Source organism: Acomys russatus, chromosome 24 (genome assembly GCF_903995435.1).
Source record: "Acomys russatus chromosome 24, mAcoRus1.1, whole genome shotgun sequence".
In the NCBI taxonomy this organism is placed as follows: Eukaryota; Metazoa; Chordata; class Mammalia; order Rodentia; family Muridae; genus Acomys; species Acomys russatus.
The window spans coordinates 31,989,619-31,995,618 of NC_067160.1; positions in this window are offsets into that span (position 1 = coordinate 31,989,619).

Here is a 6,000-nt window from a genome sequence, read left to right on the forward strand (position 1 = left end):
AAGAGAGTATATTGTTCTTTCAGAGAACTAGAGTTCAATCCTCAGTAACCATGCCAGATGCCTCATAACTGCCTGTAATTCTAGCTTCAGGGGATCTGGTTCCCTGTTTTATAGCCCACACATGCCCATGCACGCATGATATATACTCACAGAGAACACACACACATTCACACATGTGAATAATATTATAATTTGAGGGAGGCGAGAGGGGAAAGGAACACACAGAGTGTGATGTGGCAAGAGTCATAGGTTGCAAAGATGGCGCCTTTAGAAACTGGAGTGGACAAGGAGACTTCTGCCCATAGATCTTCACCAGTATATTCGCCTCTAGGTCCATGACCTCACCGGCCTCTGGTAATCAGCTAGGTTTACAGTTGAGACATGAATTCCCTCCTAGTCGCTGGGTCTTAAATCCAATTAGGTGGTCGTTAGTTATCCCCAAGATGTAAGGGCCACTATTGCACCCATGCTCTGCTGGTCATTGTGATTTGTGGGCTTTCCAACTGGGAAGAACTCTTCATTGCTTTTCTCTCTTGGCAGCTTGCACAGCACCTTGGGAGGCTATGAGAACTAGTTTTCAGGGAGGAGGTTTCAAGGTCAATTCCAGCTCTATTTCATCCCAACATCCAGTATGTATTGTCAGTTACTCATTTGATCTTAACTACTCTGATGAAATTCTGAAGCACTTTGTTTTACTTTGCGCGTCCCTAACTGAAGATGTTGAACAGTTTCTAAGCCATTTCTTAGCTGTTTTTATTTCGTCTTTTGAGAACTCTTTGTTCAGAAACTGTATCTTTTTTTTTAATGGATTGTTTGTTTTCTTGATTGTCTTCTCCTCCTCTTCCTCCTTCTTGTTCTCTTTCTTCCTCTTCTTCTTCTGTCATTTGTATATTCTAGATACTCATCCATTATGGAATGTACACCTGGCAGAGACTCTCTTCCCTTCCATGGCTCCCTCTTCTTTCTTCTTTGTTGTACAGAGCTTTTTAGCTTTATAAGACCCCATTTATGAATTGTTAGCTATATGTAATTCCTGAGTAAAAGAAGTCTTACTAAGAAAGTACTCAGCTATACATGTATCTTATAATGGATTGTCTATGCTTTCTCCTATCAATTCCAGTGGTTCAGGATACACATTGAGGTCTTTGATTCTCTTGGAGTTACTTTTGTCCAGGGCGATATTTTATTCTACTTTTGTTTGACAAAGTCAGAATTATATAACAGCCATTCCATCACTTAAAGCCATGTCCTGGTATTTTCATTTTTAATAGCTTTCCGACAGACCTTGTTCTCTTTAATGACAACCTGGTAATTCTGTTGTGTAAACGAACAAAATATGTTTAGCTAATCCTCTGTTGTCAGGTTAGCATGCTTCCTGCTACTTGCTATTAAGATAATTGTTCAATGAATAGCCCTGGAAGCATGGATATGCAGAAGACTTGACTCAATGTATAATGCAAGGATTTTTGTTACTGTTTTATAGCAATAATGAAAGCAACTGTAATTGCTAGATACAAACAATGCCATCTCTCAATTATTCCTAAAACCAAAAAATCAAGTAAATGTTACAGAATTTCATATTTGGTATTTTATGTAACCCTCACAAGATCACTTACATAGCTAATTACTATCCCTTTTAATGTATATTTTCAATTTAAGAAAAGTTTTCATTTATAAAATATCTAGAAAATATAAATATTAAATGAATAACAATTTAACTGCTCAGGGAAAACTTCTATTTTAACAAATTTCTTTAATGATTTCTTTCTATGTAGCTATTTTACAATTCTTTATGCTACTTTTTAATTTAATTTTTTGAGATAGTTTCTTGCTCTATTATAGCTCAGGCTAACCTTGAACTTGTCAAGGAGCCAAGGCTATCCTCAAACTCCAAATCCTCCTGTCTCAACCTCCCAATGATGTAATCATAAGCATGAGTCACTAGGACTGTTTTTATTTAATAGCGTACTATCCCACGTGTTCCCTTTCCAAATAACTATTTCTTCAAATGCTTCATAATAGGCCCTTGCAGCCTGCACCATGTCATTGGTCTTTTAGTTTGCCTTATTTCCTACCATAACTAGGAATTAAAGGATAGTTTCTTCGAGTATAGAGATTTTGTGTGCTTTGTATCAGGCTTTTTAAACTTTTTGCCGAGTAGTTTTTTGTTCTTGTTGCTGTTGTTTCTCTTTGGGTTTTTTGAGATAGGGTTTCTCTCTAAAGACTTGACTGTCCTGAACTCCCTTTGTAGGCCTCAAACTCACAGAGATCTGCCTACTTCTGCCTCCGCAAGTGTTGTTGGGATTACAGGTATGTGCCCCCCACTCCTGGCTGCCTAAGAAAATTTTATACTATAGTGTGTAGGTATATGAAGTCAGTGTACAAACCAAACATCTCCTCATAAGTCATGAAAAGAATTATCTTTAAAAAGTTCTTTGGTGTATATACAGTTTTAGTATTTATTAAAGATGAAAGTCAATTTGCATACAATGAAATGGATATGCTGGTTTATTTTCACATACAAATTGGATGGTTGGAATATTTGATGCTTCAGTATTCAGTTGAGAATGTTCAATGTTTTTTCATAGTTGATTAATATCCTCATCAGTTCTGGCAAAACTATTTTGCCTAAACACATAGTACAAAATGACAGAAGTATGGCCGTTTCAGAATTGCTGGAATCCTGTCTGAATCCCAGACCAAAATTCTTTTCTTTCTTTTTAATGAAATGCAAGTTGGCAACTCAAACATCCCAACACAACAAAATCCAAAGATGCATTAATTTTACACACGCTCATTAAGAAACAGTGTTAGGAAAGTGAGTATCAAATCTTTGTTTTTCTTTCTTTCTTTTTTTTGGGGGGGGGCGGTTTTGAGACAGGGTTTCTCTGTGTAGCCTTGGCCATCCTGGACTCACTTTGTAGACCGGGCTGGCCTCGAACTCACAGCGATCCGCCTGCCTCTGCCTCCCGAGTGCTGGGATTAAAGGCGTGTGCCACCACACCCGGCTACTAAATCTTTGTCTTTCACAAATAAACCAGTGTTTTTGTAGCAGCAGGGAATCTTGTTTATACAGTGAAAACCCTGCCGTTCATAACATATAGCATAGTTTGAGATCTGAGGCAAGAGGTTTTAGGAAGTCGTTAGCACAGCACAGCCTGAAGGCATGCACAGTACAAAATGTGCATGCACTGCGTTCAGAGAGGCTGCTGCTGTGGGATTGATTGACACAACACGAGGGAGGTCCAGATACTCTGTAGAGTTGTCACACATCTTACTTGAATTAGTTTGCGGTTGTTAAGTATTCAGAAACATGCTCCCAAATTTTTTGAGACCCTCCATTTACTTCTGCAGCAGTGACCCATAGTTTGAGAAACTATGTTTTATTTCACATCCTTAGGATATATCCAAAGAAATAGAGTTAGGAGATCAACACAATGAAATTCCATTAGAGGCTTACTGAACTGTTTCTTATGGGCCATCAGATATTGGGCCAAGTAACTCCATATTCTAAACTACAATCTTAATACTCTTGCGGTATTAAACAGCAGTAATACTAGTTGATACAGATGTTTTTCTTTCCATATATTATCTGAATTTTTTCTCTTCTTTGTATTTATTTTGTTTGGGTTTTGTTTGTTTTCTAGACTGGATTTCACTATATAGCTAAGGCTGTCATGGAATACATTGTGTAGACCAGGCTGGCCCTGAATTCATAGAAACTCACCTGCCTCTGTCTCCTGAGTTCTGGTATTAAGGGGTGCATCACAAGCCAAGTGCTGATGGCGGTGCATGCCTTTAATTCTAGCACTGGAAAGGCAGAGGCAGGTGGATCTCTGTGTTCGAGGCCAGCCTGGTCTACAAATCAAACTTCAGAACAGTCAGGGCTACATAGAGAAACCCTGCCTCAAAGCAAATCCCCCAAAAAATCTTTGCATGACTACACCTGGCTCAGAATTTTTCTTAGAATATGTCTATAGGCCTCGCTCCTTGCCACTGCCATATGGGTGTGCTTGGCACCTGGCTATAATCAGAATGTACTTACTTCAGGGTTGTAGGTGACTACTGGGTTCATATACTTGTTCTTACGGGATTTGTCATTGGGTATTATCTAGGCAGGAAGAATGATGAGAAGCTAACTGTGTTCTGGAGTAAGAGTGTGCTATTCCTAAGGCAACATAAAAAATGAAAATCCAGTTCTTACTGACAAACAGATAAATAGGAACTATTAATGATCTTAACTTACAAAATTATATCCACAGCTGTTTGTCAGTCCTTTGCCATGACAAGGAGTATAAAACTTTGCTTCTCAATAAAAGCTTTTTTAAAAAAAATCTTTTTGTGGTTCCCCTTAGACTTTTCAATTTAAATAATTTTTGTATCAATTATATAAAATGTTTCTTATTGGATACCTTTATGATACTTAAAAGAATAGGTCCCTCTTGGTCTTTCCCAGCTTGAATACAAACAGAAATTTGCCCAATCTGAAAGTACAATTTCATGTAAAATCGATGTAGAATAAATGTCATTCTCTCTATATATTGCATCAATATGAATTTGCAAAACCCAATTGCAGGCATTAGCTATATTTAATGCAAAATGGAAAATGATTCCGTTATTACAGTTTTAAATCCAGCATACCAACCTTCACCCTGGGCAGATTTATTCAGCACTAAGAATTATCAACGGTTATAACTTGCCCAGAGGCAGCAATTACCTTCTCAGTATTTAATACAAATATATAAAGCCCTAGACTTTTACAATATAAGTTGTGCTGAAAGATTTTAACATAGTAGCTTTTAAAGAGGTTAAAATTCTAGCATCAAAGCCAACACCCATGAAGGATTCCAGGTGATCAGAATCTTATTTTTAATGTCTAAGCATTTTTTTTAGAAATTGGGCTCTTCTCTGGCATATTACGGTGGCTTGACGGTCAGATCACTTTAAAGCTCACCCAAGGCCACCAAGTACTTACAGCCTTCTCAAAAGAGAAGGAAAGTGTGAGCGGCGGCGTGAGGCTACAGCGGGACTATCTCAGCACTTAGATCTACATTAACAAGTAGAAAATGAAGTTGCTTTCTGGGAATGCAGGATCAGGGAGTGCTGCTCTGGCAGAGGTGCCAAGGAAACTGTGCTATTAAGTTTGTTGGGAAGAAAAGGCTCCCAGGGGAAAAACGCTAAAAGCTAAAGAGTACGTCTAGTTCCATACTCTTTTACCAGTAATACAAAACAAATCTTCATTACTTTCCACAGCTCTGTCTGCCTAAGATTAATTATCTCTCTGAAGCATCCATCACCCCTTTAAAACTGCAGTATCAGTCATTGATGGGGGTACAAACCTTCACCAGGGCCGTAGACTTTTAGCACGTGATAGCTTCAGGGAGAAGCCCTATCTCATAAATTTGTATCATGCTGAGAAAGTTTTAAAATTCTAAGTCCACCTTTTAACTCGAAGGAGCATTTATTATTATGCTGGGAACTTGCACAAGACATTTTAACTCTATTCCTTTTCTTTACTATTTCTTAAACCAGTAGTGACTACCCTCCCCACACCCAAATACTCTTTGTAATAATTTTTTATTATTTCTCTGAGGATTTCACACTCAGTGTCTTCTCTTAAGTTTTCAAATCTAGAACTTGCACTCAATATAGGTCTAACTTTTTGGCATGGGTTGGCAATCTTTCTGTGTCCTGGGGAGTAACAGGGCTTTAGGTCAAAGAGCATGCCTGTAATTGAATTTGTTCTTAGTGGTCCTATGTACATATGTTAGATTTTTCTTCTTTTATCAGGTTTTGATTCCTGTCAAACTTCTTATATGTTTTTCTACCAACATCTATGGCTTTCTGGAAAATTATTATAATTTTTTTTCAAATCCCAGGATCTAGGAAAGTTTAATATCATTTCATCTGATTTTTGATAAAAACTCACATTGTGGGGTTCTTCTTTACACAGAGAAGTGACTTTTTGTTTTGAATAACTTATGTCTATATTTTCATATA